We start from the raw sequence: 26,361 nt of genomic DNA on the forward strand, positions 1-26,361 counted from the left end.
TGTCCTCTTTACTCAGCAGTTTCATTTTCATCTGGAGCTAACGTATTATTATTATTATTAACATTTATTTATATAGCGCCAGCATATTTCACAGCACTGTAAAGTAAATGTGTTTATACAACGAAATCACATACATACATACATAGAACATATGGAGTTACATACATCACAACGAATACCGGTACAAAAGGTGAGGAAGGCCCTGTGCAAAGGAGCTTACAATCTAAAGGGAAGGGAATAAGACACAAGGTGTGGGAGTGGGCAGGATCAGAATTAAGTGAGTGAGAGATGTAGTACTATATGTGGTATTGCATTTGGTAGTTAAGCAGAGTGAGGGTGGGCTTCTCTAAAGAAGTGCATTTTAAGAGATATTTCGAAAGCAGAAAGGTTGGGAGAAAGTCGGACAGACTGTTGTGGAGAATTCCATAGGAGGTGTGCAGCCCTTGCAAAGTCTTGAATGCGAGCATGTGAGGAGGTAATGGGAGAAGAGTTGAGCAGCCGGTCAGTAGAGGAGCATAGCAAGTGGTTGGGTGAGTATTTAGAGATGAGATCAGCGATGTAGGGTAGGGCAGAGTTATGAAGTGCTTTGAATGTCAGGGTCATTAATGTGAATTTAATTCTGAAAGGTAGCGGAAGCCAGTGTAGGGATTGGCAGAGTGGCATGGCAGAGGAGGAGTGGTTGCTGAGGTGTATGAGCCTCGTGGCAGTGTTCATTATGGACTGGAGAGGTGACAGTCTCTGGTGGGGAAGGTCAATTATTAGAGAGTTACAGTAGTCTAGACGTTATTTGACGATAGAGTGAATATGAATTTTGATGGCATCTTGGGTGATAAATAATAGTATTTTGTATTTGTTCCTTAGGTGAAAGTCCAAACAGTGTAGTGTGGATTCGCACACCCTCCTTTCCAATGGATATAGATATTCCTGGTGCACGTGGGTGGAGGCTCGGCAACCTCCCAAAGCAACAGTGTAGTGCATTGCACTCCGCTTCAATAAATTATTGAAATTTTCACGCAGACCTGAGTGCCGTGAGGTTTTTCTACACCTTAGGTGAAAGTGACATGATTTAATAAGTGACTGGATATGAGGACAGGGCAGAATCTAGGATAACCCCAAGGCTCCGGGCCTGGGGAGATGGGGTGATAGTGGAATTGTTAGCTATGGTGGATACTTTCGGGATGTTAATGGTGTTAGTTGGAGGGAAGAGAAACATTTCCATTTTAGAGAGGTTTAATTTAAGGTACAGTAGCGTTGCGACATCCAAGTAGAGATAGCAGACAGGCAAGAGGAGACCGAGATATGAGTTCTGGGTTGAGATCAGGAGAGGAGAGATAGATCTGAGTGTCAATCAGCATAGAGGGGGTAGTGGAAACCATACGAGTTGATTCGTTTGCCGAGGGAAGAAGTATAGAGGGAGAATAATAAGGGGCCCAGGACACAGCCTTGAGGAACCTCAACAGAAAGAGAAAGGGGGAGAAGATGCTTCTCCATTGTAGGAGACCACTTACCCCTTGAAGTCCCTGGAGCTAATGTACCCCACATAATCTCCAGCAGGGCCTGATTTACATAGCGGACGCTCCTAGGCCCACTGCCGTTCATCGCCCCTGTCCTCTTCCCTTTATTCATGCAATTTTCCATCATCGGAACCGGAGAAATGTGGATTTGCGCACTGGAAATTTAAATATCTATTGACTCTCCTGTGCATCCCCAGTGTTTCTGAACCAATGTGGTTCAGAAACACTGCTGTGATGCTCCGTCTTTTTAAAACTACAACTCCCAAAATCCTTACCCACAAACATAACTTTGTGCCAGGTTTAAACGTCTGCCATGGATGTTTACACTAATCTGTGCAATGAAACCCTCACAGATCATCACTCTCAAGAAATCTCATGACAACGACATGTCCTCTCTGATGGACCAACGTCAGTCTCCATACACACACACACACACATACCTGCAGAGCATTTCCCTACTAGTCGCTGTCCTAAGAAAGGTTAGTTGATGTGCAGATCATCTCTTTATTCATTATCTGATACACAGCATCCTCAAAGCAGCCCCATTATCTTCTGCCCATATGTTTGATTCACATTGATATTAGAATATTGCTCCTCTACCCAACCTGTCATCTTTCCCATGACCCTCAAACATAATGATCACTGGCCCCTGTACTTTCATTGCCAAGGCATTGAACTAGGCTTAAGCCACTCGTTGCCACAACCCTGTTTTTAAAAGGTCAGTCCCGTCACCCTACTGCCATGTCATGTAGCGGAGGTGGCATTTAAAGGTCACTGGACAGCTCAGTGTATGAAAATGAAGGACAGCCTGTGACAAGGTGGGAATGTTCTGCTAAAGAATAATGTGACCTTATATGAGCTGCATGTGAAAAATGCTAAATGCTGAGTGGTATATAAATACAATGGTTTGTCACAAAATTTACACTTATATGCCCACGTTGCTCACAACATCATGCTACATTAGTTTTACTATCAGCACTGTGTCGATTTACAGAGGTCAGTGCCCTTTTTATTCAATGAGTGACACCACAAAAGTGAATGTTATTTCTATAGAAAATCTATGGGACGCTGGGGTGGGAGGTGCAAGACACTAGGGAGGCCTTTCAAGGTTGTTCACCTTGAAATTAACTTTTATTATAATGAGAGAGTGATATTCCAAGACAATTTGCAACTGGTTTTCATTTTTCATTATTTGTGGTTTTTTGTATAATTTAGCTTTTTATTTAGCCACTGGTTTGCTTGCTAGGATCCAAATAACTCAAGCAACCATGCATTGATTTGAATAAGAGACTGGAATATGAGTGGGAGATGCGTGAATAGAGAGGTAAGTAATAAAAAGCAGCAATAACAATAAATGTGGAGCCTTACAGAGCACCTTCCTTTAGATCGGGTCAGTGACCCCCATTTGAAATCTGAAAAGGGCCAGAAGAATAATTGAAAAACAATAACAAAAGACCAATTGAAAAGTTGCTTAGAATTAGCCATTCTTTAAAATACTAAAAGTTAACTTAAAGGTGCACCACACCTTTAATAATGGTTTATGGCTCCCCATGTGTGATGCCTTCTGTACCTAGCAGAATAAGCTAGTGCAAGGGGCAGCTTATAAAAAGGCACCCAAAAGCCTAGGCAGAGAAGCTTACTTCCCCAGTTACTTGGGGAATGCTACAACTGATTGGTTGCTGTGGGTAACTACATATTGTACAAACAAAGAAATAAGGGAATATCAGGGGAGGATGGTGACATTTCGGTTTCAGGAGGTTGCCTATAAATGGCTTTCCATTGTAGAACCTATAATTACATGTGAAGATACATTATTGGTCAAATGGAATGACATACCAACCTTAGGTCTGTACCAGTGTGTATATAGCCAAGCTGATCACTGTTCTTCCTGTCTGACTGTAGGCACTTGGCTTTAGTACTTGCTATTTCTTGTTCATTGTTTAGCATCCCTTAAGAGCCTTGTTACTGCATTGTGGCCTTTTTTTCAGTGCTTCCCCTCGATCAGGGCCTTGGCCGATAACTGTGCCCCCCACGGCTATTGGACAACGTCCAATATCCTCTGAGAGGCGAGTCTCATGCTGAAATGGTTATTCATTTGTAATAAAGACATGAACCCTTCACGTTCAGTCATTCATTTGCTGAGAATTTCCTTCCTGTCCACCCAGAAGGAGAAAATATTCAATAAAGCCTTTAAAAACGCAAACCGTTTGATGGAAATGTTATTTTCAGGCTCTGATGTAACAACTGGATTAACAATCTAGCAAACTAGCCATATATATATATATATATATATATATATATATATATATATATATATATATATATATATATATATATATATATATATATATATATATATATATATATACAGTATACACAAGAAATCCAATTTCCTTGCTATTATATATATACATAATATATATGTAAGTATATTTTATCAGAAGGACCGGCACTCCATATATCGTCGATCAAAACTTTTTTATTATAAATTCATATAGTAAGGTGGGCCAAAATGTTGGATATGCATTTACATTAAAAAAGTTTTATATATATGGAGTGCTGGTCCTTCTGATAAAATGTATACCACGATTTGACCCTGAACCCGCCATCAAGCAAGTCCAGTTGTAGTGTGTATACATAGTACTAATTAAATGTATGTATATATACTGTATCTATACTGGTGCACGCCAAAAATATTAACAATGCCTGGGTGCTGGTTACAAATAGATAAATATCAAAACCATCAAAAAATTAATAAATAAAAAAATGCAGGACTTTTATACAGCAAACAAAATCTCATTTATTTCAACGTTTGGGCTCACAACTGAAGCACTTCCTGGGGACGGCTTCATTGATGTGGTATAGAGCTTTACAAGGATATCCATAACCAGAAGGCAAGAAGGGTTAACAAGTGACCCTCAGGCAATCTATCACACGAATGGAAGCAATGACAGCAGCAGTGGGGTTAATGAGAGGCTCTGTGCAGAATATTAGTCAGGAACAATCAGGAAAGAAAACCTATGTTTTTTTTCCAGTGACATCACTATATGGGTTCAGTAGAGCTTGCACTCTTGTGGAAGGGTTAATGTGAAAATGCAGATTTGTGTTCTGGTATTGGAGTGAACGGGTGAAATTGTAATTAATGAAAAGACACTATGATTGAGGAGGGATTCTTAATGAAATTGTGGTAAAGATGGGGTTAATGGGGTGATGACCACTAAAATCTGCTGGGGGTGTATATTATAGACAGAGAGTTGGGGGGGCGGGGTTGAGGCTCTTACACATTGGCAGGGGAGTGCAGGAGTAGACACAGTCAATTATTTTGAAGGGGGCTGTACTCACACAGACACATGTATGGGCCAGTCGCAGGTGAAATGCAACATGTTGCGTCCCAACCTGCATCTAGCGCTTACATGTGTAAAAACTATTTTTATTGCTACTTTTTATTATTCGTCTTTCTAGTCTGTCCCTCTCCTATTCATATTCCAGTCCTTATTTGATTCACTGCATGGTTGCTAGGATAATTTGTACCCTAGCTACCGCATTGCTGAAATTGCAAACTGGAAAGCTGCTGAATAAAAAGCTAAATAACTAGAAAAAAACACAAATAATACAAAATGAAAACTAGCTACAAATGGTCTCAGAATATCACTCTCTACATCATGCAAAAAGTTCATTAAAAGATGAACAACCCTTTTAATCGTGCGGACCCTGCTAGGGCACTTGTAGGTCAGGTGATTACAGCTCGAAGTTCCTAAGAGGCCCTCAAGTTCACTGATGGGAATAACCCCATGTGCTGTCACTGATACAAAATATGGCAAACAAGGAGCAAATAATATGAAAAGGATTAATGTCAGGGGAATAACTACAGAGAAAGCAGACCCTGCAGTTGCAGGGGGCCCATGAGTGTAAGGGCCCCAGTGAGGCCCTAATTAATGAGCAATTTTAATATATCTTGCTAGGCTACTCCGGCTTATCAATATTTTGGGGCCCTAAATTGAATTTGCTGTGGGGCCCCGTAGCATCTAGTTACACCACTGGTTAATGTTACACATGTGTAGGGATTGGAGAAGAGCAGATTGCTGGCTTTGAAACTCAGAGCAATGGAAGGGTTAACTCAGCCTCCGTGTGTCAAGAATTTGGGCTAACAAGACTGTACTGACAGCACACAGGTTACTGCAATGGGGCTGCGGGTCTTGCTCTAATTCTATATCACAGAGAGCTAATGGGACCCAGACAGGCATGTGGAGGAGGGAGTGGGGTTACACAGAAGCTAATAGGCTCCGCTGACCGACAGGCACATTCATTAACTGCCATTTCTCTACTGCAAATCTAATGTGAGCAGGATCTGTACCTGAGAGATACCCCAGATGCTGCTGGTGCTCGGGCACATTGTGAAACCATAGTCAGCATCAGCACCAAACAGCAGCACCCGTAGCTCCTGCACAGGGAGGGGGCTCATTCTGCACCGCACTCACTTTCTCGACTTGTTTACTCCATGCCTTTGTGTATGTGCTGCTACTGACACTGCTGTTTGCTGCTATTGCAGGCATCACATGATTGTTAACGAGACAAACCATAGAAAAAAGCCTAACTTTTATTTGCACCTACAAACAAAGCACAATATTAATTGGGGGGGGGGGGGAGAGATTAATCCAACTGTGAAAATTCTTCCTGATTTTCCTTGTGATCACTCCTTATATTTCTTTTTGCATTGTCAAGTATTTGATAAATAGTCCAAAAATTATGAAACAGCGCTCCCTAAGAAGCTTGAGAGAAGACAGCAAGAAAAAATTAAATATATATAGTGCAGTAATTTTTTACTTTCTTTGTAACACATTTTGTGCTCCCCTTTCATTGTTTGCTCATTATTTCTCTTTAAATCCGCTTAAATTCATTGGTGAATAGTAAGATAGGATTAACTTCCCCTTGAAATCGCTCAAAATCACTTGTACACCAAAAGAGGGTTGCTTTCGTTAGCCGCTCAGGATCAAGCTAAGAAGCATCAGAAACGACAGTGGACAAACAACAGGTGAGAGATGTTTTGTTGAAAGCCATACACGTACCTGCTTATCTTAAATTGTTATAATTGCTTCTTTGCTTATCTTAAATTGTTACAAAAGTATCTAAGTGCACCTGCCACGTATTCTGGGCTTTCTGCCAAAAGCTAATTACGTTTTGGAAACTTTGAATCTCTTTCTGGCTGTTCAGTGCAGGAGATCAAAGAGAAAGTCGGGACATTTCAGTAAGAGCTGTCAAAATCGGGACTGTCCCATGAAAAACAGGACAGTTGGGAGGTATGTTATACACTAATAGTGTTGGGGATTCACAGCCCCATTGCAGAAAAAGGACAGAATGTGTTAAACTGGGATCATCACAATCACAAACTCTGCCCCCTAAGGAATTAATTGTGCTGCTTAATTTCCCCAGTCTTTAAAAGCGCATGTAAAGGCAAAAACATAAAATCCCATTTTTACTTTCTTTAATGAAAAAGAAACCAATCTCCAATATACTTTAATCAAAAAATGTCTACCGTTTTTATTAGAAACCTGACTGTATGCAGTGAAATTCTCCCTTCATTTACTGCTGTGGATAGGAATTGTCAGATGGTCCCTAACTGCTGAGCAGGGAAACAATTATACTTATGAACAGCAGGGGGAGCCCCCACCTTACTTCCCAGCCATGCAGAACTCAAGCAGCTTTGTTTATGACGATCCCTAAGCAGCCCAGACCACACTGAGTATGTGTACAGTCTTAGGGGCAAATTCACTAAGCGCCGAAGCGCCGAACGCTAGCGTTACTTCGCTAGCGTTTGGCATTTTCGTTACTGCGCAAATTCACTAACGAACGCTGGCGTAGTTTCGCTAGTGTTACTTCGCACCCTTACGCCTGGCGAAGTTTCGCTAGTGACTTAACTACGCAAATTCACTAACGCGCGCAGTGTACTGAACGCTACCTTTTACGCTAGACTTCCTTCGCCACCTCAGACCAGGCAAAGCGCAATAGAGTAGATAGTGATTGCTTCAAAAAAAGTCAAAATTTTTTCTAAGTCCCAAAAAACGCAGGCGTGTTTTCTACATTATGGGTGATAGGCTGAAAAAGATTGAAAAAATTTTTGGGGCTCCCCTCCTTCCCCCCTACATTTCCTGACTCATGGCAACTTACCTAGATAGTGGGCACATGTGTAGGGCAAAATAAAAATTTTATTTGATGTTTTGAAGCTTTTCTAGCCATTTGTAATGCTGATACGTATTCCTCCATTGAAATTTGAATTTGGCGGCGTATGCAAATTAGCCTTCGCTAGCGTAACTTCGCTTTACTTAGCGAATCAACACTAGCGCAACATCGCAACCTAACGCTACCCCTGAGCGCAACTTCGGATTTAGGTGAATTTGCGAAGCGCTGGTGAAACTACGCCTGGCGAAGTGTGGCGAAGTGCGGCGAAGTTACGCCTGGCGCAACTACGAATCTTAGTGAATTCGCCCCTTAGTCTTGCAAAGATGTTTAACAAAGTTACAAGTTGATGAACCCCTGTAGCCAACTTTGAAAGCATAAATTATTTGTTCAATTAGGCTTGTGGTGCAGTAAGTTCATGATTATATTTAGTATACCAAATACAACATTTCTAGCCTTATTCTATTTTAGACTTTACATGCCCCTTAAATGGTAAGCTTGCTCAAGTCTGATGGAAATTCAATGCAATGGAATTAAGGCATTTGCCTTTAACATGAACTCACATGTACTGAATATAAATTAATGTTTATTTCTTATACAGTTGATAGGTAGTAGATTTTATGTAAATGTATTGATTTTTATGCTAATGTATGAGTTTTGTGTAAGTGTGTGTAGAAGAAATATGCCGCTGATAACCTGTGCAAATATAGATGGATTGTGCTTTACTGCACATTGTTTCTGCAGAACTCCATCCCTTCAGTGCAGATCATAGTTCTGTGCAGATCGTGCTCTGTGCCTTTTATATATTTAAAGGAGAAAGGAAAGGCAATTTATACTTGGGGTTCCAAAAGTTAGGCACCCCCAATTGATTATATTTACTTACATGAAACCCCGGGCCAGTGTTCCTATCAGCAGAAATATGCACTGGTCCAGGGGTTATTAGAGCGAGCGCCATGGATTGACCCTCTTCCTGCTTCTTCTTTCTTCAAATTTCTCGGGGCAGACGCATGCACAGTAGAACGAAATAGCTGACTTATTCGTTAAAGTTTGTTAAAGTTTTTTGTTATACTGTGCATGCACACCCGTGAGAAGAAGAAGCAGAAAGAGGATCACTCCGTGGTGCTCGCTAGAAGAACCCCGGCCAGTGTCAGGTAGGTAAATATAATCACTTGGGGGTGCCTAACTTTTTTGCTAACTGGATTCCGTCAACTGAAAATTAATTTTGTTAGAAAAGGAAAATCTTGTGATGTTGCTTTGCTTAGAAGAAGTTAGTGACTAAAGAAGAGTCATCTGATGTTTTTTATAAGCAAAGCAACATGACTAGACCTTCTTTTTCTCACAATATAAAATGTCAGCCGTCTGCAGTCAGTTGGCTATACTATATATATACCCATTTTTCCAGATGTCAGCACAAAGAAAATTTATATTACTTTGTCCGAAAATTTAGCCCACTAATATCCTTTTAGTGTCTTAGAAGGTGGAGGAGTCCACAGAGGTTTTCATATTTGATGATTAGTGGACAAACAATTCAAACCCAGTAGTACATTAACAGCACCAGTCACCGCAAGCTCCTGACTTATTTCCCATGACAGCTAGCCGTCCTACTGGAGAGGCAGCCGCAAGCCTAATTGTATGCAAGGTCTGGTCTGGATGAAGAATTATGCGCAGGATGTTAATAAAAGTGCAATCAATATCAGGAGCCATGGAAGACGGCGGAGCTGGAATGCCCATCTGGGAAATATGGACCAGCAACATGAAAATCCAATTCCTGTAAAAGTAACAGATATACGGAGAGAGTGGGGCACAGAGGACGCAGCAAGTAGGCAGCACTTGCATATTCCTTCATTAAACAGGTACAAATTCCCTGGAGTAATAGGGGCTCTTAGGGGCCAATTTACAAAGGAAATGTAAAACAAATTTGCCACCAATTAAACATGTCCTGAACCGTATGTGGCCAATATTCTTCCCAGAAGTTGGATGCCTAGCACAAGTACTGGGAAATGATTGCTCTATAAAGTTGTAGAATTCTTCAGCTGCTCATTTGTGCTCATATTTCAAGAAAAAATCCTTGTGGAACATTTTATTCACTTTACATGTCACCAGTGCCACCTAGTGGTCCTATTTGGTAATGCCGTGGCCTGCTTATGAGAAACCCAGGTTCCTTCAAGCACAAAGTTTGCACCCTGTTACCCTTCATGTTTCTGTGTGATGCTTTGGTGCACATAGTAAGTTAGGTTGAAAAAAGACACACGTCCATCAACGTCAATCTTTTACGTCGATATATAACCTGCCTGCTATCTGCTATCTTCCATATCCCTGTATTCCCTCACTTGCTAAAAAGCTATCCAACCCCTTCTTAAAGCTATCTAATGTATCAGCCATCTAGACTGATTCATGGAGAGAATTCCACATCTTCACAGCTTTCACAGTAAAAAAAACCCGCCGAATATTTAGGCGGAACCTCTTTTCTTCTAATCGGAATGGGTGACCTTGTGTCAGCTGGAAAGACCAACTGGTAAATAAAGCATTAGAGAGATTATTATATGATCCCCTTATATATTTATACATAGTTATCATATCACCTCTTAAGCGCCTCAGATGTGAAAGTAGCCCAGCAGGTGTAATTGTGCATGTAGCCATCGCGTCTCACCGTGTCTCTCCCTGCCCTTTTTCTTCTCATCACTTCTCAGCAAATACACATATAAAAATAAAAGCAATATCTATCTCTTGCTGATTTCTGCACCGGTCTCACCATCTGTTGAAACAATATAGCAGAAGTCAGCTGATTAACAGTCCAAATTTGGAGATTTCTGCTACATCGGTTTAAGGGTGGTTCACCTTTAAGTTACATTTTAGTATGTTATAAATTGGCTAATTCTAAGTAACTTTTCAATTGGCCTTCATTTTCTTTTTTGCAATTTTTTTAATGATTTCTTCTGACTGGCCCCATCTAAGAAAACAAATGAGCTGTATTTATTGTTATTGCTACTTTTATTACTCATCTTACTAGTCAGGCCTCTCCTATTCGAATTCCAGCTGCTTATTCAAATCAATGCATGGTTACTCGGGTAATTTGGACCCTAGCAACTAGACTGCTGAAATTGCAAACTGGAGAGCTGCTGAGTAAAAAGCCAAATAACTCAAAAACTACAAATAATAAAACATTAAAACCAATTGCAAATTCTCTCAGAATACCACTCTCTAAGTCATACTAAAAGTTAACTCAAAGGTTAACAATTCCTTTAACAATCGCAGCTCATGACCTTCCCTGTGTTACTGCTTAGAATTGACCAGAGAAATGGTTGTATGAAGCTTCTCTGCTTACTAACTTAATTTTCGGTAGCCAGTCAACAAATTAACAGAAGGAAGCGCCACCAGAGGCTGCGGGTCTGTTAAATTAATTTGGCTGCCAAATAAATCAGTCAGTCCTTTGTCTTAAAGAGAGGCGCCAGTGCTGCTCAGTAGAGATCATGTCCATGCAGGGATCGCATGGAGACGACGCTGCCATAGATTAGCCCAAATCTGCAGGAATCTGATTAGAGAAAGTCATTGCACATCGCTTATTACTCAAAGCAGGAGAATGAAAACTAATTAGTGGTGGCAACTCTATGGGAGCTTGTTATGCAAATGGTTAGCTGTTCCATTCCTACCAGCTTCCCCTGCAGATCTTCTAATGAGCAGAACAGTTTCATCCTTTCAGATATTCACTGCATACAACTCCCAGCAACACTGACAAATACTGGGAGTGGCAGTCCAGTTAGATATGGAGGCTAACAGGTATCCAGAAGCTTGGGTGACTGGAGATGATTCCACATCCACTCACAGTCCAAAACAGACAGATCTTTGTGAGGGGACCTATGAAAATTGGGTATAAATGCAGATGCATTCTGCTTCCTACAGTGTCTGCTTCCTTGGGAAAATATACCATTTGCATATAGTGCATTTTTCAGGTGTGAGGGTCACTTTAGTGTGTAGATTGCATAACCAAATTAAATACTCATCAGATACTTTGTGGGAAACTAGCAAGGTTATGCACAAAGAAACCTTTTCCTAGTTAACCCTTAGCCACCAACCATCAGTTATGGCTCCTCACTAAAATACTGACTAGAGCCTATGAAATTCCAGTGGCTGATTAGTAATGAGTTATAATTAAACTCTTATTACAATGTTAATTTAATGAATTTCAAACAACCACACCATCTGCTGGTTAATTTGGCTGAAAACTAATTTTGGCAGAATAGGAAAGTCATGGCAGCAACTAATGGGTTATTCTCCCTATCATGAGAATGGACAGGCCAATCATAGAAGACCTTAAGAACCCTCTTCATCCCCCCCATACACTGTCTTAGGCCACGTACATGGAAAGGAGGACAAGCATCTGTTAAATTGGAAAAGGAAAGAACTTCTTCTTCCTTTCGGGGAGGCAAAACTACTAGATTATTCTGAGGATCTGACAGCCAAACCCCAGGAAGTAGGAGGTCGCTTGAAAGATTTTGCTGGGGTTTGGGCTGGGTCAATTCGAGACAACTGGGTGTGCACAGTGGTGAGCAGGGGATATTTGATAGAATTCGATCAAAGACCTCAGACTCTGCATTATGTTCCTTCAACCATTCCTTCTAATCCATCATTATATCCAGAAGCTACTGATTCAGAGGTCAATTCTACCTGTACCAGAAGAAGAGAGATTTCAAGGCTTCTATTCACCTCTCTTTCTTGTGTTAAAGGCCTCAGGAGAGTACAGACCGATCCTGTATTTAATAGAACTCAACAGATTCATCAGTCCTCAACATTTCAAGATGGAGTCACTCTCAACGATTATCCAGATGGTGCATTTGGGAGATTGGATGATCTCTATCGATCTTCTGGATGTTTATTTGCACATCCCGATTGCACAACAACATCACAAGTTTCTGAGCTTCGCAACTCAGCAGGGTCATTTCCAGTTTGTCTGTCTGCCCTTCGGTCTGTCCACTTCTCCCAGAGTATTTTCAAAGATTCTCTTGGCGTTAGTTGCCCTAGTAAGGGAGCAGGGCATCAGAATTTATCATTATTTTGACAACCTCCTCCTTCTAGCATCCTCCCAGGAGCAATTGCTGACCATATCAGGTCAGGTCCTACAAACCTTGCAGCAATTCAGCTGGCTGGTGCATTATCAGAAGAGCAGCTTATCACCAAGTCAGCAGCTGATCTATCTGGGAGCTCACCTCGATACCCAGAGGAATTGAGTGTCGCGTCCCGAGCTGAAGATGAACAAGATACCGCAAGCAGTAGCAGAGGCTCTTGCACAGGAATGTTTGTCAGCAAGACAGTGGCTGTGCCTGTTAGGTCTACTCACGTCTTCCTTTCAGATGGTGAGATGGAGCTGTTGGGATACGAGAGCCATTCAGTATTTCTTCCTACAGAAGTAGAATCGTTGATCCATGAACCAGAAGATTATGATTCCCGAGGGACTCCGGGAACAGGTGGAATGGTGGCTAGTGACAGAGAATCTGCAGAAAGTGTTGCCATCAAGGAGCCAGCCTGGAATTTGGTGACCAAAGATGCAAGTACAGTAGTATGGGGAGCACATCACCTACCGTTCAGTGTACAGGGGAGATGGAGCTCTATCGAGTCAAAAGGCTTGTCCGATATTCTGGAACTGAGAGCAGTGAGGAATGCTCTTCTGACCTTTCAAGATCACCTGAGGGGCAAGGGTGTAAAGATAAGAATAGACAATTCTACAGCAGTAGCTTACATAAGAAAGCAAGGAGATTTGTGGATCATCACGAGTGGGAGCTGGACCAAGAAGTGTTCTTGTGGATAACGTCGAAGTTTGGAGAGCCGTGGGTGGACATCATGGCCTCCCCTTGGAACACCAAGCTTCCCTGCTTCTATTCCTGGAGACCACATCACAAAGCTCTGGGATGGGATGCTCTCTCAATAACATGGAAATTTCCGCTGAGATACATATTTCCACCAATTCCATTGATTCATGCAGTGCTAAAGAAGATCTGTCAGAAGAGAGTCAAGGTGATTGCAGTCATTCCATATTGGCCACGGAGGCCGTGGTTTCTAATTTAGCGGTAGTGTCTCCCCTGAAACTTCCGTGTTGACTAGGTCTGTTGAGGCAGGGCTCCATTCTGCATCCAGATCCTTGGAGCTTGAATTTAATGGCTTGGAAATTGAACGGTCAAGGTTACTGAAAGAAGGAATTGCTCTACCGGTAGTTTCTATACTCTTGAAGGCCAGGAGGTCTTCTACTAATGCTACATATCATCGCATTTGGGAAAAGTTTATTCAGCTTGCTGCAAGGGAATCTGTGGATCCATTTTCCCCACCAATCAGCAGTATTTTATCTTTTCTTCTAAACTGGATTTGAGAAGGGATTGAGCTTGAGTGCACTAAAGGTGCAAATTTTTGCTCTTACAGCCCTCACATTCATTGGGCAAAACAAGAATTAATAATTCAGTTTTTCAAAGCAGTCTTAAAGTTAAGACCCCCGAACAGGAGACTGTCTGCTCCTTGGTGCCTTCCTCTAGTGCTACATGGTTTATCAAGGGCTCCGTTTGAACCCATGGAACAGGTTTCTGATTATTTTGTGACTCTCAAGACTGCTTTTCTTATAGTTCTGGAATCTGCAAGCAGAGTTTCAGATTTATAGGCTTTATCAGCTTGTCCGCCTTTCACAGTTTGTGACACAGAAAGAGCTATTCTGAGACCTCTTCCTTCAGTACTCCCAAAGGTGGCCTCTCAGTTCCATCTTAATAGGGAGATTATCTTACCAGCATCGAGGAATAGATACTCCTCATCTTCTGGATCCAGTAAGAAGCTTGAGGATATATCTGGATAGATCTGCTTCTTGGAGGAGTTCAGAGAAACTCTTTGTCATCCCAGCTGGAATAAGGAAGGGTCAGCCGGCTACAAGGGCAACTTTGGCCAGATGGTTAGTTTCAGTTATTAAGAGAGCCTATGTAGAGCAAAAGATGGAGATTCCAGTGGGTATCACAGCACATTATGTTAGGGCAGTGGCTACGTCCTGGGCAGCAGATAAGAAGGTTCCTACTGACATCATTTGCAGGACAGCCAGTTGGCGATCAACACAACCTTCCTAAAACATTACAAGTTAGAAGTTAATTTTTTAGACTCTATTCAGTTCGCTTCAGTTCAGTAAAATTTTGAATTGCAGATGGTGTTATGTGGTTCTTTGTCCCGCCCTGTTAGCTTTTTATTTCCCATTAGTTGCTGCCATGAGGGAACCCAGGAATAAGGAGAATTCCTATCATACTTACCGTAATTCTCTTTTCCTGGAGTTCCTCCGTGGCAGCTACCAACCTTTGAACAAAGACAGAGAATTACGGTAAGTATGATAGGAATTCTCCTTTATTGTTGCTCTGATTAGAACAGACCAGAGAAACACAAGATGACTCTTCTCTGCTCACTAACTTTACTTTCTAAGGAGAGCAACAACCCTACTGGCTGAAATGACCAGCAGGTGGGAATGTTGTATCATATTCATTATATTAATTTAAAATGGTTAATATCTGGGAAACAAGACAAAATGTAAATAGTGCTTAGAAGAGGGCTCAGATCAATTTTATATTCATTTTGGTTGAAAGGGATGACGTGGCAGCCTCAGCAGCACTAAGAAGAGTTAAGAAGAGTGCCATGCAGTTGGAATAGTGAAAGCAAATGCCTAGTGGGTTGCAATGGGTTATTTCAGGCAGCCCATGCCCCTGTGAGTTGGTAAGCAAGTAAGAGCAGTAGGTAAGGATCACGACACTCTATCTCACCTACATGCCTATTAGCACTGATGGGTTACCAGGGTTTGTGTTTGAGAAATAAAAATAGAAATAGTCTAAAAATAACAAACAGAGCATTCAAGACATTTATTGTTTCGTGGGGGTGAGATGGAAACTCTGACAATGAAGAAGGAGAGAGGAATGATCCAGAAGAGAGAGGCAAGAGCTGGAACAACAATAGGAATGCACTTATTATGTTGGAAAAAGACAAATATTCATCAGGTTCAACCATTAAACTGGCAGCTTTCCCACTTCCCATTGGTGCAGAAAAAGGAATGAGATCAAAAGCATCATAAAAAACATGGAATTGGAGCTGAATGGCCCTTATGCTCACAGATGCCCAGCAGAGACTGCCGTGTACAGTATCCCATGGGAATGGCCAGTTACAGGCAGGATTTAATTCAGTGGGATGAAATGTGTCTCTGAATCCAATGCCACATCTTCCCATTGATGTCTACTGAGTTTTCATATGTCAGACATAGAGATAAGTCTATCATGCAGTGGAATGTGCCGCACACATGTTATTCATTCTGCACCAATATACTGACACTGAGCATCCAGCAGGACCCTTTCAAGTCCTTCTTTACTCAGCCACCTAGTTTGTGGTCTCTACTGTAATGCCCTGAATCCATCTTTGCAGAGCCCAGTGCAGATTTAAGGTCTGAGAATGTATTATCTCTGCCCAGCCAGCAGAGGGGGCATGTGCTTAAAGCAGATAAACTGGGAGGTTCCAGTGCATTTAACACTTCATTTTGGAATGAGTCAAAACCCATTAGTTCCTTGTGTTTACCAGTAGTTAGGTTTGAGCAACAAAGTATCTGAAGCCTTTTAAATAAACATTGGTGGCCAGGGGCCTATAGAGGATTAAAATAATACATTGGTGCAAGACCAGCTGGGATTGACCTCTCCCAATTATGAGCTGTACTACCTTGCCTCCCAGGCTTCCCATGCAGCCAGTTGGAAAGTGTTTGACGCAGACAACCCAGCATCCATAATAGAGGCACTATTTCTCACTTCTGTGGAAAGCCTGCATAATGCTTTATATAGGACTCAAAAAGATATTGGCCCTTTACTACCTGTTATGGATGCCACTAAGAGAGCCTGGGACGCAATGGTGCAGCTCACTAAGGCTAACACCACACTATCTCCAGATGCACCTTTATGGGGTAACAGTAATTACTCACACTTAGCTGCATTTTTAGAAGTGGGAATTTGGACTAAGTTAGGGCTAAAGAGGTTGTCCCAAGTATACACTGATGGGAGTCTTCACACACTGGCTACATTTCGTCAGACCCTCTCTCTGCCTGATTTATCCGAATTCAGATACAACCAAATCAGCCATCTTTGCTCAACACAATTTCCAACTCCTCCTCTGCAGCTACAGTACACGGGGTTAGAAGAATTAGTTTCTCAGCCCACCAAGACGAAACTCCTCTCCAATACCTACAAACACTTAATTTCCAATAGATATGATCCCCGACCCAGAGTGAAATATAAGTGGGAGAGCAGCGGGGTTGTTGTGGACCCAGATGATTGGGAAGAAATCATAGACAATCTTTATATTCCTTTGGTGAGTGTTAGAGACAAACTTATACAATTCCGGATCATACACCAAACATACCTCACTCCGCAGAAACTGTATACTATGGGGAGGGTGGCTTCACCCGGCTGTCCAAGATGTGCTTCTATTGCCAATTTTCTGCATTTAATGTGGGAGTGTCCAGTGATATTCAGATATTGGAGGGCAATTGTGAACTTTATGGCTACGGAACTGGAACTTCCCCAAATACTTAGCCCTGCTACCTGTCTTCTGGGTCTCCTGGACTCCGTGATACCCAGAGTAAATACTAGATGTCTGATGAGGCTGCTCCTCTTTTACGCAAAAAAAGTGGTTGCCCTGCACTGGATGGGCCCAATGCCACCGACATTGAGAAGATGGATTGGACTAATCAATTCGCAATTGGAACTGTACAAACTCACGTATCTAGCCCGAGGATGCCCAAAGAAATTTGAAAGTATATGGAAACCTTGGCTCGAGTCGCCAGCCACATCAACTAACCAATGAACACCAATTTACAGCCATACTTCCCCCCCTTCCCCCTTCTTTTCCTTTTCTATCTAGCTTCTCTTCCCTCTATCTTCTTTAAGTTGTAAAATTCAATAAAAATTAATCTTTAAAAAAAAAAAATAATACATTGGTGGCCAGGGGTTTAATAACATTTTTTAAAAAAACACATTGGTGTTCAGTGGAACTTATGTTAGGTTCTTCCTTCTTCTTCCTTGTTCTCAGCAATGACAACTTCTTCCTTTTCCTTCGGGCTCCTTTTGTGGCTTCAGGTCTTCAGGACATCAGGTCTTTGGGACTCCAGGCTTTCAGGACTTCAGGTTTTCGGTATTTCAGGTTTTTGGGACTTGGGGTCTTTGGGACTTCGGGGTCTTTGAGACTTCAGATTTCCGGGTCTTCAGGAATTTGGGTCCTGGTCGCTTCAGGACATTGTGTTCAGCACACACACTGTCAAGGGGGGCCCATGTAGTTCGGAAAGAGCAGCACAGACAGACCCTCCTTTAGGCCCGGTACAACTGTACCCCCTGTGCCCCCCTCTACCTGAGTTCACTAATCTCTGGTTGGCTGGGCACAGATTTGAGGGCAGACCTGAAAACTTATAGAAGAAGGAGAGCCTTGGACTTTTATATGACATTGAGGTAAAAATTGGCCTATTGGGGATGATAAGAAGATTTACGATGTGTTTATAAAAAAATGTGTTAGTCCTGAAGTTTAGGGGAGCTTTAATATGGACACCCCATCCCATAGCAAAGAATGGGAAATGCCCTTCCCCATGGCAGAATCACTGGCGTGAGCGAGTTTAGGATAATTGAGCGTCATTATCCACTTATTTATATTTATTGGCTTCCTGTTCTCTCTCTCATCTCCATATCTATCGTGACTCCTCACTGCAATTGAGCGCTCATCTTGTCACCAAAATTAACATAATAGTTCATCTCTTTTTCTGGCTGCTTCGTTCGTCATAGCCAGGTTGTCATAAGGAGTTACCATAGCAACAGCCTATGGCACCATCGGCATTAATTCAATGCTCTGTTGTTATCCAGGAATCAGAAAAAGCCAGAAAACATCTTATACCCACAATATGGCCCACACACTGGCAGATTAAAGGGAAAGCTCACCTTAGAAATAAACTTTTTTGTTGTGCTATAGATGGACCGTCCTGAGCAGAATTTCAGCTGATCTTCAGGTTATAGTTTTTATTGTTTTTATCTTTTATTTATCTTCTTATTCTGCTTCTTTCTGGCCTGCAACTGGAAATTCTATCTGGCTGATGGGGTCAATTTTATTATTTTTTTCTTTAAAATTAATAATTTTTTTTCTTTCAAACAAATATCAATCTTCAAAACTTCCAAACCCAACAGCTCCTTTGCACCGTTGAGTTAACTTTTATTATCTTATAGAATGGCTTATTCTAAGCAACTTTTCAGTTTCAGCCTGCATTTTTCTTTTTTTTTATAGTTTTTTACTTATTTGCCTTCTTTTTCTGAATCTTTCCAGCTTTCAAATGGGGGTCACTGACCCCATCTAAAAACAAATGCTCTGTAAATCCACACATTTATTGTGATTGCTACTTTTCATTACTCATCTTTCTATTCAAGCCTCTCCTATTCATATCTCTTATTCATATCAATGTGTAAGTTGGGAACTTAGCAACCGGATGCTGATATTTCAAACTGGAGAGCTGCTGAATAAAAAAAAAAAACCTCAAAAACCACAAATAATAAAAAAATGAAAACCAATTGCAAATTGTCTCGGAATATCAGTCTCTATATCATACTAACAGTTAAATTAAAAGTGACCAGCCCCATTAAAGATATTTACTTTTTGCCCAGCCCCTGGTTTAGGTACAGGTAGCAACAGCATAAGTCGGCCGCCCTGCTCGTACAGGTGGTTCAGTCTGTCCAGGGTTGACAGAAAAAAAATATTTAAAGGGTCATTTACAATGTGCAGTGCAGGTGTAAACTTTTATGGCACCCTCCTGTGCACTTCTTTGAATTGCTTCAAGTATCTGTGCTCAAAATGAAGTACAGAGAACAGCACGTGCCACATGAATACATTGCAGTATTCAGCAGCGTTGTATTCACAAAAGGTGGGTAGACATGGGTGTAGGCCTTCCCGACCTTAGGCCTGCTGGACATCATAAAGGAAGTTTGGGAAAGGGACTAAGAACTTCACATAGTGTCAGGTAACTTCTCTAGGTGTGAGATAGACAATGTGCACTGGAAAGAGCAGAGGAGAATGTAAGTGGTAAAGACCTAGGCTAGAGTGTAAAGTTCTTTTGAGGCACCCTTGAGGCATGCACCCTCCGGCGCTTAGTCATAGGTGAGATACACCTATGACTAAGCGCCGGAGGGTGCGAAACGCGTAAGGTGGGCCTGGGGGGACTGAATGTAACCAAATTTTTAATGATAATTTAAATAAAGAAAATTTTTTACGGAAAAGCAAGCCTTTGGGACAGCTATCTTTTGGATACAAGGAATTTTGATATATGTGTCGCCTGTGAACTGGGGCGAGTACCTAGGGCTTCACCAAATCTAAATCAGAGGTGGATTCCCAATTTTGATATATAGCATGCAATGACCTCCCATGAATATTTAGTTTACAAAGTAAAGTACCCTCTTTTATTGATTGTGTTCTTCAGTAAATCCACTGTAACACTATTTTGGGCTATGATAGCTCATGTCCAGCTAAAGTAGTAGAGCATGGGTTACAAGTGACTCCAACACACAAGGCTGGGACTTTGCTAGGTGGAAGGTATGAAGGAAAGATGTAATTGAACTACAACTCACTTAGCCTACTGTGCATAAAAATAAAATAATGATGCCAGAAGGTTCTTGCAGCAAAAAAAACAGAACTGGTTTATTGTCCAAGACAATGATAAACAGGGTTAATACTCACAAATCCACAGAGGCAGTGCAGCACAGGATAGTAAATGTAGGGCAGAGACACAATGCAATACCATGTGGAGACAACCAGGGAAGTTTAAGGTACACCTCTAGGATTTCAATACCCCTTTTGTGATCCAGATCCCATGCAGAGAAGAGGGAAGACTATACCCGAATCCCTCTTCAAAACTGCAATCCCTTAATTTAGGCAAATCAGAGCCAAGGGGAGAGCTACTCTCTGCTATCAATCCTTGTTGGAGCACAGGCTGCTTGTTCTATCTGATCTCACTATCTTAATTTCCTAGAAAGTGCTATAAAATGGAATAACCTGCCACTGATAAGTGCCTCGATCTCCTACTTTAACATTAGGTAGGGTCCCTCTAGGGCAGCACAGCTTTACTGGGACCCTGTTGATCCTAGGCTCCCTGGAACACACCAAGCTGGGCCAGCAACTGAAGGCCATAGAGGAAGATCCACTCCTAACCAAACACTTGTAAGACTATAGAAAACTGAGCATCATAACATGTGAGCAGACAAAGAATGGCAACGTTTGAGCATCACGGGACCCTTTGAAGAGACTTGATAAAGGAGACTTTAAAGAGACTTGATATAGGAGACTTTGAAGAGACTTGATAAAGGGTCCTGTGAGGCCCAAAACGTTGCCACTCTTTGTCTGAACATATGGTTTGAGCCAATAAAATCACCTTGTGTGATATAGTAAATTGAGCAGCATCATTACTCTAACTAGTAGCTTTACCCCATTATTTAGTCTGGATGAGACTCAGGGGGTGAGCCCTTGTAACGGTGTGTAGGTATGATGCAATATACTGTAATCAGTAGTATTGTTAAAGAATGGGTGCCAGTGGTTCTTATAACTTAACTATAGAACTTGTTTATTGAAAAACACAATCCATATAGGAGTTCAATGAGAGATAAGCAGAAACATAGAACATCAGTGGATAGGCATACACTCACAGCACCAATGGTCAGTATAAATCCCTGTAGGATAAGAGAAGGTGCACAGCATAAACAGAAGTACTCCCAGCTTTCAGCACTTCCCTAAATGGAGCTCCAAGGATGTCTCTATAGACCCTAGTTCTAACACTTAGTCCCTACTCTGGGCAAAGTACCTGGGATCCTAATCCAATTAAACACTCCTTGGTGGAGCCTTAGCTGCTCGGCTAAATAGCCCCAACTATATAGCACTCCTAGAGTGACCTATGAAAGTGAGTAGCCTATCACTAGCTAGACCTGACATGTTTTCAAGTGCAACTGTTCCTGCCTGCTCAAGTAAGGGGACAGTCAAAATGTGCCCTGAGCACACGTGTGTTCAACTTATATGTTAAACTCTCATCTAGTGACTAAAGTGGGGAAAGCTGGGGGTCATGCTTTGATCCAGGAAGAGGAGTCTAGCTCCTGTATAAACTAAGGGGCCCTTCTGTGGCCAAACTTTAGGGGAATGCAATATACATAGGGAATACATTTATTAGTCCCCTAAACACTATATTAAAGTGTGGCAGATATAGAGAAAGAATGACCCTTGTAGTTGCACCACCCCACAATGTATGCCAGAAGTGGAAGTGTGATCGTTGACTGAGGTTAAGTCACGTATCCATAAAACCAAACCTCTACATTCCTTCCCTGAACTAATGACCCTAAGTCCCTCTTGATCTTGTTTTTATGGTATTAATTCCTGGGCATATTTAAGTTTTAAGTATGCTCACATAGTGGGAACTTCTAGCAGACATTGTGGGGTGGTGCAACTACAAGGGTCATTCTTTCTCTATATCTGTCTTTGATTATCGTGTATTTGACCTTGCACACCATTTATTTGTTTTCATTGGTGGGAGGTGCGCTCTAACCCACACGTTCTTAAGGACATACTAAAGCTATTGGTTGCTACACTGCTTTTACCTTAGAAGAGCCAGTGTTGCCCGGGGATTTTGGAGAGAGAGTTATACTCCATCTTTGAGATCCCTATCCTCCATTTATCTGCAGGGCCCAGCTGAAAAGAGAAGTTGCATGTAGCCATGTGCGATCTTAGAGAGAACGGTATGCTGGTGATGAAAGAGAATAAGTTGAAGAGGGAAATGGAGAAGAAAGCATAGTGCTCAGCCATACTGATGTAATTGCAAGGATAATCTGAGTCCCCATTTAAAAGGCAGGAAAACAAATACCTGGAAATGAGGAATGATGTACTTAATGGCATTGAGAAATAGAAATGGACCTGACAGGTATTTCAAGAGACATAAACATAGACACACATTAAAGCAATATAGAGGCAAGAGCTAAGGGTGCTTTACTGTTTATTGAATGGCATTGGCAGCACAGAACTTAGAAAATGTTGTCATGTTCTAGGGCAGGAGTGCCCATACTTTACTAATGAGAGGTGTACTTTTAATCATGATTTCCCATTATGATCTACATCCATAAAATCAATGTTAGCATTCTGGTCCATGGAAAATATTACTTATATATTGATTAATGAGAAAATGTATATTGCTATATTTAACAAAAACGATTTCTTATGTAACCTTAACATAATAAATATCTGCATGAAAAGTATGAAATAGGAGGGTGATTTAGACAAGCTGTTTGTTGACAGTGTCTTGAGATCTACTGATCATCAGCTAAAGGTCTACTGGTAGATCCCAATCTACCTTTTGGGCACCCCTGGTCTAGGGACAGAGCAAGACCTGCACAAAGACCATCCTAAGCATCGGACACATATATGTATATACAGTAATAAGCGCTGCACAAACTCATCTGACATGGCAATGCTGTCCATCCCTCTCCATGCATTTGGCCTATCTATGGGACTTGTAGGCAGATGGGGTTGTAAAATTTGGTGGGCTGTTGGTCAGCAGTTTGACAGTCCTGTTATTTACTAATTGAGGAACTATGAATTGCTTAAAGGAACAGTTCAGTGTGACAAAACAAACTGGGTAAATAGACAGGCTGTGCAAAATAAAAAACATTTCTAATATAGTTAGTTAGCCAAAAATGTAATGTATAAAGGCTGGTGACTGGATGACTGGATGTCTAACATAAATAGTCAGAACACTACTTCCTGCTTTTCAGCTCTATAACTGTGGCCCCCCTTCAGTCAGCGACTTGAAGGGGGGCCACATGGTACATTTCTGTTCAGTGAATTTGCAACTGATCCTCAGCATTCAGCTCAGATTCAAAAGCAACAGATATGACCCATGTGCCCCCCCTCAAGTCTCTGATTGGTCACTGCCTGGTAACCAGGGTAACCAGTCAGTGTAAACCAACAGAGCTGAAAAGCAGGAAGTAGTGTTCTGGCTATTATGTTAGACATCCAGTCACTCCAGCCTTTATATGTTACATATTTGGCTAACTAACTATATTAGAAACATTTTTTATTTTGCACAGGCTATCTATTTACCCAGTTTTTATTTTTACACTGAACAATTCCTTTAAGACACATATGTATGGACTGAAATGAAGGTGAACACCAAAACTTACATTTACTACTAAATTACTACTGTGTGTGCTCTGGCATATCAAATAAGATTTTGTGTACATGTTTATATTAAAGGCAAAGATAAGGTGCATAGGAAATGCACAGGGCATTGTGCAAGGGTAGGTGCAGGAACTGCAGAGGAACTAGTGGGTATCTGTTTTCACAAATGGCTCCTTGAGTGTTTATATGGGTGTGACTGGAAAGGATCTGTGACTGGTTATGTAACATTCATTATTTTCAATTATTATTTCTAATGATTCATTTACACTTCTAATTGGGAGAAGGAAGCAATAAACCATGGCAACTAGAAATAAGTGTTAGTATATGCCAATAGCAAATAGGTATTGTGTGTGACTGGTAGTCATGTGTCCATATGTAGCTGTGGGTGTGTATCAGTGACAGAGAGCTGTGTGTGTGTGTATCAGTGTCAGAGAGCTGTGTGTGTTTATCAGTGATAGACAGCTGTATGTATGTGTGTCAGTGAAAGAGAGCTGTGTGTGTGTATTAGAGACAAATAGCTGTGTGTGTATCAGTGACAGAGAGCTGTGTGTGTGTGTGTATTAGAGACAAATAGCTGTGTGTGTGTGTATCAGTGACAGAGAGCTCTGTGTGTGTCAGTGACAGAGAGCTGTATGTGTGTATAAGAGACAAATAGCTGTGTGTGATTCAGTGTCAGAGAGCTGTGTGTGTGTGTTAGAAACAAATAGCTGTGTATGTGTATCAGTGACAGAGAGCTCTGTATGTGTATCAGTGACAGAGAGCTGTGTGTGTGTATTAGAGACAAATAGCTGTGTATGTATCAGTGACAGAGAGCTGTGTGTGTGTATTGAGACAAATAGCTGTGTCTGTATCAGTGACAGAGAGCTGTGTGTGTGTATTAGAGACAAATAGCTGTGTCTGTATCAGTGACAGAGAGATGTGTGTGTGTGTATTAGAGACAAATAGCTGTGTGTGTATCAGTGACAGAGAGCTGTGTGTCTCATACTCACACCCCAGCCTTGCCATTTGGTCCAGGAAGAAACTATGTTTAAGTAATGGGTCTTTTGATAACCTTTTCTATTGAACCTTCTGTCTGTCGGGCATTGTTGTTAAATGTTGTGTGAGTTTTGCTGCACATTGTGTATGTGGGGTTACTGGGAGGCAGGAGAGTGTCATAGAAAGAGTCAAGTGCGAGGGAGAAAGCTGCTGGGCTGAGTGTGTGAAGGGGGAGAATAGAAGAAAAGTGTGTGGGTGTCAGAGCTTGATGTAAATTCTGCCTTTCCTTCAAGCCAATGAGAGGAGAGATCCAGCACCTGCTCCTGCCTGCTCAGTGTTTGCCAATTTGGCCACCAGACGTTGGTGCCAGTGCAGAAGTGAATGCTGTAAAGTGAACATCAGGCCTGTCACTGATGCCACACACATGGGAGCAGGTAAGGGCAGAGGACAAAGAATCTGCTTTAAAGGTGGGGAGTGATGCTCTGCATAGAGCAGGGAGAATTATTTGTTAAAGGGGCTTACTATCTGTGGGGGGGGGGGTAGGAAATTCTAAATGAGCTGGTAAGATTTATCAGATATATAGATTAAAAATACCAAAATAAAAATAATGTTTTGTAATGACAGGTAAGAAATGGGAGGTTGGGATGGGGGGCTTTCTGCCCAGTTTAAGTGCAATGCCAAGGCTTTGCAAAAAAGGGGTTAATAAAAGGTCTGCTCTTTGGAATGACAAGAGCTATAAATGCTGTGCTTTTTAAGCTCTGGCAAAAGGGGGTTAATAAGACAGTATTCTGTATATGCTGGTATTACAGATAAATGGGTTAATACCAAAAGCTATTGACTGGGTAGGGGTTAATCTGGGAAAATAATAAAGCAATTATTTGCAAGGCTATTGTTTCCAGAGGGGCTGGGAGACCAATCATTTACAGCATTGCTCTGCAAAAGGTGCTGCAGGTCTCTGGCTGGCAAGTTAAGAAAGAAGCTACAGGTTTATCGCAAAGGCAAGAAGGTTCTTGTCAGTGATAGGAGTCAGGCAAACAGGCTGTCCAACATGGAATAACTTTACTGAGTGCCACTTTAGAGGTAAATGGGTAAACATGATGCTCTGCTGGTTGCAGAAAGCATGATTGAATGGAAGGGTTAATGGAATGCTAGTTTTATTTGAGTTATACAGTTCATTTTAACTGAAAAGGTTTTTTTATATATATACAAGTTATGTTTTGTGTCAACCTCATATTGGTTGTGTCACACGGCGGTGGTACCTTATTTGGGGTACCTTCTAGTGATCTAGATATGTTGGATTCAAATATCCATTGGGAAAATTTTAAAGTGCAGCATTATAAATGTGATCTCTTATAGATGGTGTAATCATTCTTATAGAGATATATTGGGGTGATCATCTCTGGTGAACATGCTGGAGTGCTTTACTTTTGTCATGGAAGTGTGTTCTAGAAAGTGTTGGAATGATCTTTTACATTTATGTGGG

At 41.5% G+C, this 26,361-nt stretch overlaps 1 protein-coding gene across 2 annotated transcripts in view; it reads left to right on the forward strand.

Moving 5' to 3' along the window:
• Positions 1 to 6,528: 6,528 nt before the first annotated feature.
• lzts1.S (leucine zipper, putative tumor suppressor 1 S homeolog) overlaps positions 6,529 to 26,361 on the forward strand; it is a 29,346-nt gene continuing 9,513 nt past the window's right edge. Inside the window, exon 1 of one of the 2 annotated variants that reach the window (XM_018255053.2) lies at positions 6,529 to 6,546. The gene's annotated coding sequence lies outside the window, so the exon portion shown is untranslated. Of the gene's footprint in view, positions 6,547 to 24,859; positions 25,313 to 26,361 lie in introns of those variants that run through there. The other variant, XM_041588103.1, reaches the window with a different exon arrangement.

The sequence above is a fragment of the Xenopus laevis genome, chromosome 3S (genome assembly GCF_017654675.1).
Source record: "Xenopus laevis strain J_2021 chromosome 3S, Xenopus_laevis_v10.1, whole genome shotgun sequence".
NCBI classification, from domain to species: Eukaryota; Metazoa; Chordata; class Amphibia; order Anura; family Pipidae; genus Xenopus; species Xenopus laevis.